Here is a 14,405-nt window from a genome sequence, read left to right as displayed (position 1 = left end):
CGTTGGGCATTTGGTCCACGTTCATTTAATTTGACTTGCCTTGAATAAAATCATTGTATAATGGCATATAATGGTATTTTTAAAAATCCAAAATGTTATAATGTGGGGCATTAATGCCACGAAAACATTATTTATTCCACAGCCAGACATGTTGACACGATGGGCGAAAGCAATTATAGTACTAGTTGTGGGCACAAACAACTCAAACTTTTCCAACTATTTAAAATTAATTAATTGAAAATCAGCAGCGATATCTGTCCACATTTGTGAAAAAATACGTCCGTCCCATCAAACTCCAGTAACTGGGGCATGGAATGTATTCTATTTATTTTACAATCAGCGGATTGTAATAACTGATCATGTTAATATAGCCTTAATTTCCAAACTGTTTGAAAATGCCTGCACATATAAATAAGTAGTGTATTGAAAGCTGTATCCACATTTTTAAATATGATGTTTAAAAATAGCACCACCAAATGCAAAATAAAAAGTAATCAATTGCAGTTTTTTTAATTGTGTTCTATTCAGGATTGGTCTGCACAAAGTTAATGAAAAATTACTTCCAGCTGCATTATATCACCCAAAAGCATTTCTATTTTTGAAACTAAGCAGATTGCACATAGTACTCACAGTAAAATAGTTCTATTACATGACTTACCTTGTGTCAAATATCGCAAATATTTTCTTGTTTCCATCCACCGCATTCCTACAGGAAAACAAAATACATTTAATATTTCTGAAAGGAATGTTTATATAAAACTGGGACAATACTTCAAAGAATAAATTACCCCAAAGTTGTCCATTTCATTTTATTTTCCATTTCAGTGGAATTCATTGTCACAGAATTCATTGTGAAGGCCATCAATGGGTATTTTTAAGGCAGAGATAGATAGATTCTTGATTAGTAAGGGTGTCAGAGGTTAAGGGGAGAAGGCAGGAGAATGGGGTTAGGAGGGAGAGATAGATTGGCCATGATTGAATGGCAGAGTAGACTTGATGGGCCGAATGGCCTAATTCTGCTCCTATCGCTTAGGAACTTATTTCCTCTTTGATGTATTGTAACCGATTTTTGTCTCCTCTTATGAAGGGTGATTTAAGTGTCAAGCATACATTGAATCGCACGCAAATTGGATAACATGCAAAACAAAGCTTTTCATTGTAACAATAACACGTAATTGTTAACACGTAACAATAATGAACCTCTACCTAAACCTATCCCATCTCTCCTCTGCTTACTGTGATAGGAAACCCGATGGCCCAGAAGAATTTCCTTTTTAAAACTCTCAATCAGCAAATGTTGGGCACTCCTCCGGTAGCTTTCTAGAGTAAAATATATGTAATGTTTTTATATCAGTAACGTAGCTGTTCATTTTCTCTTATTACAGTTCAAAGTGCCAGCAATGAGACTGAAAATGGTCTCTTTCCAAGTCTGGATGAGCCTGGAACTTTATTCACTGGCAAAAAAACTTTTTTTTTTTTTAGATTATTTACAAATGGGAAAGAGCCAATAGTTTTATTTAGAAATTGAACTCTTGTTACAATGAAATTGGAATCTACTTATGATAAAAAATAATGAGCCAACCTTCTGTTGTCACATCACTCACCGGTGAGATCGCCTGAGGTTGACATAGAGCTGGTTTCTCTTCCAATAAGATGATAATTTATTTTGGACTTGGCAAAATTACTTAATTGTGCATTAACAAGTTACAGTTATATCATTTATATCTATATACTAAAACTCTCGTTTGTTATCTTGTTTGTGACTGAACTTCAGCCAAAACGGTACACGATAGCGCGACAATTTTAGGCCCACGTCAGGAATCCAGACAACAGAGTCAAGGACCTCAATCCCTCTTCTCCCCTCTCCTGTGGGGCAGAAGATACAAAAGCTTGAAACCTCTTTGACCAGACTCAAGAATAGGTTCTTCCCCACTGTTATCAGACTACTGAACAGTCCTCTCGTAAGCAAGAGTGTAGCCCCGATCTTCCGAACTATCCCCATTTCAGACCTTAGATTTCTTCTTTGTAACAGTTAAGCTTTAATACTGTTACACTGTATTCTGCACTCTGGAATTGTTCTCTTTGCACAAAGTATACTTGTGTATGGCTTGTAGACACAAAATGCTGGAGTAACTCAGTGGATTAGGCAGCATCTCAGGAGAGAAGGAATGGGTGACATTTCGGGTCGAGACCCTTCTTCAGACTGATGGTGACGATGGCATCAGTCTGAAGAAGGGTCTCGACCCGAAACATCACCCATTCCTTCTCTCCTGAGATGCTGCCTGACCCGCTGAGTTACTCCAGTAATTTGTGTCTACCTTTGATTTGAACCGGCATCTGCAGTTATTTTCCTACACATCTTGTGTATGGCTTGATGTATTCATGCATAGTATGATTTGACTGGATACATGCAAACAAAGTCTTTCACGTGACAATAATAAAATAATAACAGTACCAATACCTTTGTGAATATGAGATTATGTTTAAAGAGGGAAGGGATGATAGGAGGTCAGGAGGGGGACAAAATCATGGATGGTTTTGGAACAGGTGGGGATGAGAGAGGGACAAGGATGTTATAAGTTCTGATCAAATGGAGGGGAAGGAATAGTTAGAAACACAACTTTAAGAGACTATAAGCATGAGATTTCAATAGAACCAACTTTCCTGGTGAAGAGTAAAGCCATGCTTTATTACATGACCGGCACAAATGATGAAGCCAATTTTGTGGTTAGAAGGAACTGCAGATGCTGGTTTAAACCAAAGATAGACCCAAAATGCTGGAGTAACTCAGCAGGACAGGCAGCATCTCTGGAGAGAAGGAATGGGTGACGTTTCGGGTCGAGACCCTTCTTCAGTCAGATGCCATCTTCACCATCAGTCTGAAGAAGGGTCTCGCCATTCCTTCTCTCCAGAGATGCTGCCTGGCCCGATGAAGGTAATTTCATTCCACTTTAAGTTATGTTGCAGTACATTTTGAAATTACATTTAAAAAGGTGTACAATGCAATGTATCTTTAATTGCCTTCAGTCAGACAGATTGTGTTCAATCTACACTATTCTGACTATAGTTTTTGCTGAATTTAATTTCAAGTTTGCTTGGCACATTTCAAGTCAGAAACAATGGAAGTCCTCAATGTTTGCGACAAATGTAGCCATTCCTGGTAAGGAGACTTGTGCTTATTACCATCTGCCTCTAACACTCATCAATACTTGCCTTTGCAATGGGAGTTTTGCTTTAGAGAGGAGAGTCTTTCTTTACTCCACAGATGTTGATAGGAATCCATTTAGCCATTCAAGGGAAAGAGTTCAGTTTGCACAGAGGTTCCGAGTTTATGAATGGGTTATCTCCAGGTGTTGTGGTGGACCACAGCAGAATATACACGTGCGTAGGGATGAACTGCAGATGCTGGTTTAAACCAAGGACAGTCACAAAAGGCCCGAGTAACTCAACGGGGTCAGGCAGCATCTCTGGAGAAAAGGAACAGGTGACGTTATGGGTCGAAACCCTACACCAGACTTCTGAAGTCAGTCTGACGTAGGGTCTCAAACCAAAATGTCACCTATTCCTTTTCTCCAGAATATGCACATGGTCATCCCACAGAATAGCTGCCTACTTGGAAAACAAATAGGTGATGTTTCGGATCGAGACCCTTCTTCAGACTGAGAGTCAGGGGAAAGGGAAATGAGAGATATAGTCGGTGAAGCAGAGAGATATAGAACACAAAAATACATTTGTTCTATAACTCTCTTAATCACCGTCCAATCATTTGTTCCATCTCTCTCTATTTCACCATCTATATCTCTCAATTGCTTTTCCCCTGACTCTTAGTCTGAAAAACAGTCTCGACCTGAAACGTCACCAATCCCTTTTCTCCAGAGATGCTGCCTGACCCACTGAGTCACTCCAGCTTTTTTGTGTCTATCTTCCGTGTGAACCAGCAAACAGCATATTTTGAAATGAAATGTAGATGTTTTGAAGTATTATTTTTTTTCTATGTGAGGTTGATTTTGCAGGATCGTTTAATGGTGGGGATCTTGAAGCTAAGCATTGGAAAAGGAAGATCTGTCCCAAAAGCAAACCCATTCTAATGCTTCTGGATCAGTAAGTCAGTCTTTCAAAAAGTCTGGAAATAGCCCAGTTAATGAGGCAAGCTCCCCAAATTCCCTCTCCTCTTTCATTTTCAATAGTTTCCACTCTCCTGAGCGAGACTGATATCTCTGCCTATAGCTTTGCTAATAAATAGCTGTTAAATCATCTCATGCACAGGAAGCAAGCATTCTCACAAATGGGCTCTGGTTTGCTGCACAGAATTAAGAACATCGTTGAGCAGTACAAAGTTGAACAAAAGTCCAGTAAGTCTACTGACTGCCACATAAATGAACAAAAGTAAAATATTTATTCGCCAATTCCTCACTCACTTCATGACAAACTCGCGATGGAATTCGGAAATGTTAGCAAAGATTTAGAAGGTTCCACTAAATGGTCAATCATTTTGACGTTGGTTAGGCTCCTAGTCAACTTTAGGGCCTCTTGTATTGCCTACTTTCTCGAACTTATAATTAGATTCCGACTTCCTGGTCCAAATGCATTGTGATTTGTGGTCTGCTTTGTTCTGCTTTGCAGACTACCTCTCTTCTACCCTTCTCAACTTCTGCTTTGGCTCCACCAGATTCAGATATGGTGGCTCAGCGGTAAAGTTGTTGCGTGCTAACCAGGCAGCAGAAAGACAATACATGATTACAAGCAATCCATTTACAGTTTAAAAGGTATATGATCAGGTAATAACATTTAGTACCATATTTGGATGAGCATATAAAACCCTTTGATCTGCCGACAAATCACGAATGCGTCAGACAGGGCAATAGTAATTATACTCAAAGAACTGTGAAGCAGAATAATGGGGGAATTTTTTTCATGGCATTATTTGAATTAAGACATTTTTAGCAAAGACTGAGAAGGATCACTAAACGGCCAATCACAGAGTCATAGGATAGTCACAGTCATACAGTGTGGAAACAGGCCCTTCGGCCCAACTTGCCCACACCGACCAACTTGCCCACACCGACCAACACGTCCCATCTACACTGATATCAATAACTTTGATATATTTTAGGTTCCTAGTCAACTTTAGAGCCATGATCTAAATCAGGCAAGCCACTCAAAATATGTTTTAATACTGGGTACTTCCCTATCAGTTTCATTGACTCCTTTGTTGTTATAGAAAAATCATAATTTATTGTCTGGAGGACCAACAATGCATTCTCTGTGTTTGCACCAGTGTCTTTGTGCAATAAGCATATTGATTAGTAGGACTAGATGTTACAATCCCTAAGGTTTGCACTACAATTGACTGGTGTTGTTCTTGGGGATGACCACTAGGTGATGTTGCTACCATTCAGACACATCTTCAGTTGTGTACCTCAACGTCACTGGGTGTTTCGGCCTTTTATCACAAGACATCCTCAGTCGAGGCAGGCCCACCTCAGGGTGATCAGACCTGGGTGTGTGTCTTTTGGTTTGTGCAATAAGCATGATAATGCATCCAATGCAAGTCGACCATTCACTTTGAAAGCTCTACATTCAATATCATACACATATTGAGCCTGGAGACCACCACTGGAGGAACTGTAAGCACGAGTCCATGAATGGCCAAGAAGGGCTTGTTGTCAGTGACCAATGTGACTGGTGGAACGTTTGGTCCCAGATATAATTTCCAATGTTTCCTTTTGCTATTCAAGCGTACGGTTTCTATGTTCAATTCGCACTAACTTAGTGAGGACTCAGTCCCCAGTCAATTCAGCATATAGGATTAGATGATGTGGGAACAGTTCAAACTGTAAGCTTTGTGGGGACTCTAAGATAATCCTCAACTGTACAGGACAGTAAAGATGCTTGCCCAAGGTTAGAACAGGATATAGATCAACCGGGAAAGTGGGCAAAGAAATGGTAGATGGAATTTAACTGACAAAAGTGTGAAATTATACATTTTCAAACGTTAAAACCAGGGCAGCACCAACGGAGAGAATGGCAGGACCCTAGGGAATATTATAGAGCAGGGAGACGTAGGGGTAAAGGTACAAAGGTACATAGTTCCTTGAAATGCTGCAATAGTTGGACAGAATAGTGAAGAAGGGGTTTTGCATGCTTGCCTTCACCGGTCATGGCATTGAGTATAGGAGGCCAGCACAGTGACGCAGCAGTAAAGTTGCTTCCTTAGAGCACCAGAGACCTGGATTTGATCCTGACTGCGGGTGTTGTCTGTATGGAGTTTGTACGTTCTCCCTGTGACCACGTGGGTTTTCTCTGGGTGCTCCAGTTTCCTCCCCCACTCCAAAGACATACAGGTTTGTGGGTTAATTAGCTACTGTAAATTGTCCCGAGGATAATGTTCCATATGCTCACAACACATCCCTTATGTATCCTTTCATGTAGGCCTTACACAATTTTTAACCTGCATTTTCTCTTTAGCTGTAACATTATTTTTTGCATTCTGTTTCCTATCTCGTTTTGCACTACCTGGGGTAGTCGTGTATGGGTTGATTGTCATCAGGTATGGGTGATTTACCTGGATGGCATGCAAGCAAGGTTTTTCACTGTATCTCGGTACACGTGACAATAATAAACCAATACCAATATCAGGATGAGGCAGTGTTGTTGGACGATGGACTGCCAAAATTGGAAGTCCTTCCATTTGAGGAGAGGGTGCAAAGAGATTTAGTTCAGTTTAATTTAGAGTTACAGCACCAAAGCAGGCTCTTCGGCCCACCGAGTCCACCGCCGACCAGCGATCCCCACACGTTAACTAAAACCTACACACATTAGGGACAATTTTACATTGATACCAAGCCAAATAACATACAAATATGTAAATCTTTGGAGTGTGGGAGGAAACCAAAGATCTTTGAGAAAACCCACACAGGTCACAGCAAGAACGTACAAACTCCATACAGACAAGCACTTCTAGTCAGACAAGAACCTGGGTCTCTGGCGCTGTAAGGCAGCTCTACTACTGTGCCACCGTGCCGCCAGAATTGATTTGTTGAAAGCATGCAGAGTTTAGATAGAGTTTAGACAGATGTTTGGGGATTTTTCTTTATTACTAGGCCAAGTGGACCCATTGGGCCCAAACCTTTCCTGCATTGGTGCAGTACCCTCTCCCCCCCCTTCCCCCCCACTCAACCCCCCCTTAACCACCCCCCCCTCCCTTCCACCCACCTCCCTCCCCTCCTTCCCTCCACCCCCCTCCCTCCCTAGGAGATAGATTTAAACTTTAAAATGTGAATAACTTTTAAAATATAACACCGATCTCAATGAAACTTCTTCCATTAGCACCAAAGGGACGACGGTGAGTAAGGTGGGCATAAAATTGTCACGCTATCGTGTACCGTTTTGGCTGTAATTCAGGAATAAACAAACAAGAATTTTAGTATATAGATAGAGAGAATTCTTCTGTCATCACCTGTGGAGGTCTTCCTTGGCCTGCCAGTCCCTTTGAAATTAGCAAAGCTCACCAGTGCTCTCATTCTTCTCAATGATGTTCCAAACAGTTGATTTTAGTAGGCCTAATGTTTGGCTGATGTCTCTAACAGCTTTATTCTTGTTGCTCAGTCTCATAATGGCTTCTTTGACTTTCATTGGCACAACGTTGGTCCTCGTGTTGATAAACAGCAATAAACGTTTCCAAAGGTGATGGAAAGATTAGGTGCTGAGAGCTCTCTTATACCTGCATTAATGAAGCAATTAAACACATCTGAGCAATTACAAACACCTGTGAAGCCATGTGTCCCAAGCATTATGGTGCCCTGAAATGGAGGGACTATGTATAAACACAGCTGTAATTTGTACATGATGAAACCAAAATGTATAAAAACACCCTTTAATAAAATCTGACAATGTGCACTTTAACCACATGTGATTTTTTTTCTGTTACAAATCTCAAACTGTGGAGTACAAAGGCAAATAAATAAATAAATGATGGGTCTTTGTTCCAAACATTATGGAGGGCACTGTAGGTTAATTGGCTTGGTATAAATATAAATTGTTCATAGTGTGTGTAGGATCGTGTTAATGTGCGGGGATCGATGGTCGGTGTGGATTCGGCGGGCCGAAGGGCCTGTTTCTGCGCTACATCTCGAAACTAAACTGAACCAAAAGGTTGTAGCGAAGGGGACTTTAATTTGATTACTCTTCAAAATACTTGGTGGCCTCGACATCAAACAAAACCCATCCCTTTGCCTCCACAGATGCTCCCTGACCTGCCGAGTTCCTCCAGCAGTTTGTTTTTTTGTTTGCTCCAAATCTACTGCCGCATCTACTGTCTTTTGTGCCTCCTGATCTTTGATCATACGTTTTGTGGTGCAAGTGAATAAAGAAATCAATGACGATGACAACTGTTAACACTCTACATTAAATATTCAAACCAAAGGTAAATAGAGGAATTGAATACCTCCTCAGAGAACACAAATTCAAACTGTGGTTAAAGGATTCCTTTACTTTTGCTTGTTCTATGCATGTGACCTAAACATCTTTAGCAAGTTCATGAACAGATGCTAATGAAACAGCCCATATCAACATGGAATTAATACAATACAATACAATACAATACAATATATATTTATTGTCATTGTACCCAGGGGTACAACGAGATTGGGAATGCGCCTCCCATACGATGCAATAATTTAATTAATTTAGACAACAGCAACAGGGCTCAGAACACAGCCCTGTGGTGTGCCGGTACTCAGGGTGATAGTGGAGGACAGGTGCGGGCCCATTCTCACTGCCTGCGGTCGCTCCAGCAGGAAGTCCAGGATCCAGTCACATAATGACGAGCTAAGGCCTAGCTGGTGGAGTTTGGTGATGAGCTTGGTGGGGATGACCGTGTTGAAGGCAGAGCTATAGTCAATTAATAGCATCCTCACGTACGTGCCCTGTCTCTCTAGGTGAGTCAGGACAATTCTTATTGAGGTGATCTTATTGAGGTCTATAAAATCATGAGAGGAATAAATTGGGTAGATGCACAGAGTCTCTTGCCCAAGAGTCACCAAGGGAACTTGGTTCCTGTGCATCTACCCGATCTATTCCTCTCATGATTTTGTACATCTCTATAAGATCACCCCTCATCCTCCTGTGCTCCAAGGAATAGTAGACCAGCCTACTCAACCTCTCCCTATAGCTCACACCCTCTAGTGTTGGCAACATCCTCGTAAAAAGGATGATGTATAGTATTATGTACTAATACTATTAGTGCATAGAGGTGTATGAAATCATGAGAGGAATAGATCGGGTAGATGCACAGAGTCTCTTGCCCAGAGTAGGTGAATCGAGGACCAGAGGACATAGGTTTACGGTGAAGGGGAAAAGATTTAATAGGAATTTGAGGGGTAGGTTTTTCACACAAAGGGTGGTGGGTGTATGGAACAAGCTGCCAGAGGAGGTAGTTGAGGCAGGGACTATCCCAACATTTAAGAAACAGTTGGACAGGTACATGGATAGGACAGGTTTGGAGGGATATGGACCAAACGCAGGCAGGTGGGACGAGTGCAGCTGGGACATGTTGGCCGGTGTGGGCAGGTTGGGCCCAAGGACCTGTTTCCATGCTGTATCACTCTGTGACTCTAGGACTCTAATGCAATTATAACCAGTGCACCCACGAGGGGAAAAAAATATGAGTATGAACAGTAAAAAATCTGTGAGGTGGATGGCTGCAGTATATAATGTGTTGATCATGCAGTATCCTTTGTTGTGAGTGGGTGGTGTATTCTGCAAAGCCAGCCAAAGATTGGAAAATTGATTTATAAATAAAACCATAGTTTATTCAGATGGGAGGTGAGTTGAATTAATATATATTTTTTGCAATGCATTTCAATAAAATGATTTTCTTTGAATTTATGAAATGTGTAATATTATCTTCAATTTTGCATTGTGGGGCAAAAGGAGACTTGACTATGTTCGGCTGGATTAACCCTGTGTCTTCAGAAAATGACCTGCCGGCAAAGAATTCCCCTAGTGACAGGCTGCCACCCAATGATTAAACCATGAAGCAGCAGCACATGCATTTTCGTTCCCGAGATTCCTGATTATTATTATTATTATGATTACACTTTGTTATCTTAAAATTGACTATTACATTGGGCCTGTACTTTATAAGGAGGAGGTAGGTCAGACCACATTTGGAGTATTGGGAGTAATTTTGGGCACCATATCTGGGGAAGGATGTGCTGGCTCTGGAGAAGGTCCTGAGGAGGTTTACGAGGAATGAGTGGGTTAACATATGATGAGCGTTTGATTACAGTGGGCCTCTACTCACTGGAGTTTAGAAGGATGAGGGGGGGGGGGACCTCATAAAAATTGACCGAATAGTGAAAGGCCTGGATAGAGTGGACGTGGAGAGGATGTTTCCACTAGTGGGAAGAGTCTAGGGCCAGAAGCCATAGCCTCAGAATTAAAGGACGTACCTGTCGGAAGGAGATGAGGAGGGATTTCTTTAGTCAGAGGGTGGTGAATCTGTGGAATTCATTGCCACACAAGGCTGTGGAGGCCGTCAATGGATATTTTCAAGGCAGAAGTTGATTAGTATGGGTGTCAGGGGTGATGGGGTGAAGGCAGGATAATTGGGTTGCGAAGGAAAGATAGATCAGCCATGACTGAATGGCGGAGTAGACCTGATGGGCCGAATGGTCTAAATTCTGCTCCTATCACTTGCGAAGTTACAAATTTATGATTATACTGTGCTGGGGGATTATTATGCTGCCTGATTGGGATTATATTTCAGTTAGACTCTGAGCCAAGTTCTCCCCCTCGGTTGGATGAAAACACTCCACTATATTTATAAAACAGCAAGGAAATTCTTCCATTACCCAAGCTGACTGGTGTCGCCGAATCTGATTATTATTATAAAGCTTTGTTATCTTAAAATGGACTATTGCATTGGTTCAGATTACAACAGGAAATCCATTTAAACAGTGCTGCCATTACATTGACTGTGAATTGTAGCTTGGTGTATCTTTGACACATGAGCGGCATTTATATTTCTTTCAAACTATGTGATGTTACAGTGCCTCGCAGGTGGCATTACATCAGCGGTTGTTCAGGCCATCTTTCTAAAGTAATAACCCTTTCTGCTACTGGTGGGGGGATATAAATGGAAAACAAACATTGATTGTGCTCTGGTTTGAAGAACATAAATTACCCAGATGTGGGACATGAACGGTGGCACAGCGGTGGAGTTGCTGCCTTACAGCGCTAGATACCCGGCTTCGATCCTGACTACAATCCTGCTGTCTGTACGGAGTTTGCACGTTCTCCCCGTGACCCTGCCTGGGTATTCCCCGAGATCTCCGGTTTCCTCCCACACTCCAAAGACATACAGGTTTGTAGGTTAACTGGCTTGGTTTAATTGTAAATTGTCCCGAGTGCATGTATTTAATGTTAATTCAGTGCATGGATCACCCTGTATCTCTAAACTACACTAAACTAAACAAAAACATTAAATGAAGAAACCAAGGTCGGCATGAAAAGCTAGGTGTTAGTATCCATTCCTTTTTTCTCTTTCATGCTTATTTTGCCTCTGTTGAAGACCCTGCTGCAGATGGTTGAGGTATTACAAGAATACAAGTATAAAATCATGACGGGATTAGATAGAGTGAATGCACAACCAAATCTTTTACCCAATGTAGGGCAATCATGAGCCAGAGGACATGTTTAGATTAGAGGGGAAAGCATTAATAGGAATCTGAAGGGCATCTTTTTCAAATAGTGTAGGGTATATGGAATGAGCTGCCGGAGGATGTAGTTGAGGCAGGTACCATGACAATCACTGACCTTTCACTACCCTGTACCTCTTGAAATAGAATTTAGTGTCACCTCTGCTCATGGTGCTGTTACTCCACAATGGGGAAACTGAATGCAGATCATAACACAGAGCATCTCCGGTCAGTCCCCTACATAATGGTGAGCTTCCATTGCACATTATTTTAATTCACATTCTCAGTTGGTCCACTCCATCTTCAGCCCCTATATTGTTCTATTGAATCCCAAGTATTTCATTCAGTTTAGTTTAGTTTAGTTTAATTAAGTTTAGTTTAGTTTAATTACATTTAATTTAGTTTATCATCATATCATCATATATATATACAGCCGGAAACAGGCCTTTTCGGCCCTCCAAGTCCGTGCCGCCCAGCGATCCCCGTACATTAACACTATCCTACACCCACTAGAGACAATTTTTAAAAAAACATTTACCCAGCCAATTAACCTACATACCTGTACGTCTTTGGAGTGTGGGAGGAAACCGAAGATCTCGGAGAAAACCCACACAGGTCACGGGGAGAACGTACAAACTCCTTACAGTGCAGCACCTGTAGTCAGGATCGAACCTGGGTCTCCGGCGCTGCTGCATTCGCTGTAAAGCAGCAACTCTACCGCTGCGCTACCGTGCCGCCCTACCATTTAGTTTAGTTTAGTTTAGTTCAGTTTAGTTTAGCTTAGCTTAGCTTAGCTTAGCTTAGCTTAGTTTTGTTTTGTTTATTATCACATGTCGCATGCTTCAACCAAGGAAAGTATTTCTTGTGGACTCTATTATTTGTTCTATTCCCAATAATGCCTCTACCAGTGTCTTTAACTGCATTCGCTAAGACCTCTTTCATCTTGAACAATATTCCCTTTCCATCCATTCTACACCATATGTTGTAGCCTTATCTTTTGACTGTGCAATCTGGACAGCTTGATTGTATTCATGTACAGTCTTTTCTCTGACTGGATAGCACGCAATCAAAAGCTTTTCACTCTTCCTTGGTACATGTGACAATAATAAACTAATCCTAAGCCTAAAACCTTTTATTCTACCCCCTGACTCGGGCCTTCTCTTCTTGGCTGTGTCCCTTCATCGTTTTTCTTTATCTTAAAAGTATCTCCAGTGTTTTCCCTGTTGTGATGAAAGACCTCTAATGTGAAACGTTATATCTGTTTCTCCTTCCACCAAATCTGGCTGAGTATACCCACCATTTGCTGTTTTAATTTGTTCTCACATTTCCTTATCACAAGGAAGGAAGCCATTCAGCCCATCAAGTCTTTGGCAGCTCTCAAATCAATCCCATCAAGTCCATTCCTAGAATTTGGAAGGATGAGAGGGGATCTTAAAGAAACATATAAGATTCTTAAGGGATTGGACAGGCTAGATGCAGGAAAAATGCTCCCGATGTTGGGGGAGTCCAGAACCAGGGCTCACAGTTTAAGAATAAGGGGAAGGCCATTAGGACTGAGATGAGGAAAAACTTTTTCGTCCAGAGAGTTGTGAATCTGTGGAATTCTCTGCCACAGAAGGCAGTGGAGGCCAATTCACTGGATGATTTCAAGAGAGAGTTAGATATAGCTCTTATGGCTAACGGAATCAAGGAATATTTGGGAGAAAGCAGGAACGGGGTACTGATTTTGGATGATCAGCCATAATCATATTGAATGGTGGTGCTGGTTCGAAGGGCCAAATGGCCTACTCCTGCACCTATTTTCTATGGTTCAATGTTTCCATTCCCTCATTTATATCCCTGTTATCGGTTGTTCTCACAGTCCCGGAAGCGCATCTCATTTCTCCTACCACCCATGGACTCCAGGGTTAGTAAAGAGTATCCTGTTAACCTACCACCGGGGCGGGAGCTGTTTAGGTCCTCGTCGTCCACCCTGGGTGGTTCTATGGAACTGGAAACATTTGCTGCAAAGCGTCAACTACGGTACTCTGAAGCAACAATTGCAACTTTTGATTGTTGTAGTTGATATACGAATGAAGAAGACCTACCACCAACTGCACCTTTGGAGTTTGGACTTCTAGTACTGTGCGATATTTTAGTAACTTTAGATTTAGAGATTCAGCACAGAAACAGGCCCTTCGGCTCATCGGGTCCGCGCCGCCCAGCGACCCCCGCACACTAACACTATCCTACACCCACTAGGGACAATGTTTACATTTGCCCAGCCAATTAACCTACAAACCTGTACGTCTTTGGAGTGTGGGAGGAAACCGAAGATCTCGGAGAAAACCCCACGCAGGTCACGGGGAGAACGTACAAACTCCGTACAGACGGCGCCCGTAGTCAGGATCGAACCTGAGTCTCCGGAGCTGCATTCGCTGTAAGGCAGCAACTCTACCGCTGCGCCACCGTGACGCCCTTTAGCTCAATTTAGTTCTCCGCACACGGATCAATGTCAACCACTTACCCACAAAATGGAGACACGGTGTTGGATATTCCTTGTCTATTGAGTGTCAGTACTCTATCATCTGGAACAACGCAGTTACTACTCAAACAGGCATTTTCTTTTCACCGGGACATTAAGGCCGGCAGAAAACATCCCACTTTGCTGACCCACCACCAAAATGCATTTAAAAAGCAAGCTAGATCAAGTTGAAACAAATG

At 41.9% G+C, this 14,405-nt stretch overlaps 1 protein-coding gene across 4 annotated transcripts in view; it reads right to left on the bottom strand.

Annotated features, from left to right (window-relative positions):
• gabrb3 (gamma-aminobutyric acid type A receptor subunit beta3) overlaps nt 1-14,405 on the bottom strand; it is a 649,138-nt gene that overhangs the window by 400,429 nt on the left and 234,304 nt on the right. For all 4 annotated transcript variants that reach the window (XM_078402114.1, XM_078402113.1, XM_078402116.1 and 1 more), the window contains one exon: nt 659-706. The gene's annotated coding sequence lies outside the window, so the exon portion shown is untranslated. The remainder of the gene's footprint in view (nt 1-658; nt 707-14,405) is intronic.

This window comes from Rhinoraja longicauda, chromosome 7 (assembly GCF_053455715.1).
Source record: "Rhinoraja longicauda isolate Sanriku21f chromosome 7, sRhiLon1.1, whole genome shotgun sequence".
Taxonomy (NCBI): domain Eukaryota; kingdom Metazoa; phylum Chordata; class Chondrichthyes; order Rajiformes; family Arhynchobatidae; genus Rhinoraja; species Rhinoraja longicauda.
The sequence above is the reverse complement of the archived record's forward strand: the minus strand, read 5'-3'. Positions and strand labels throughout refer to the sequence as shown.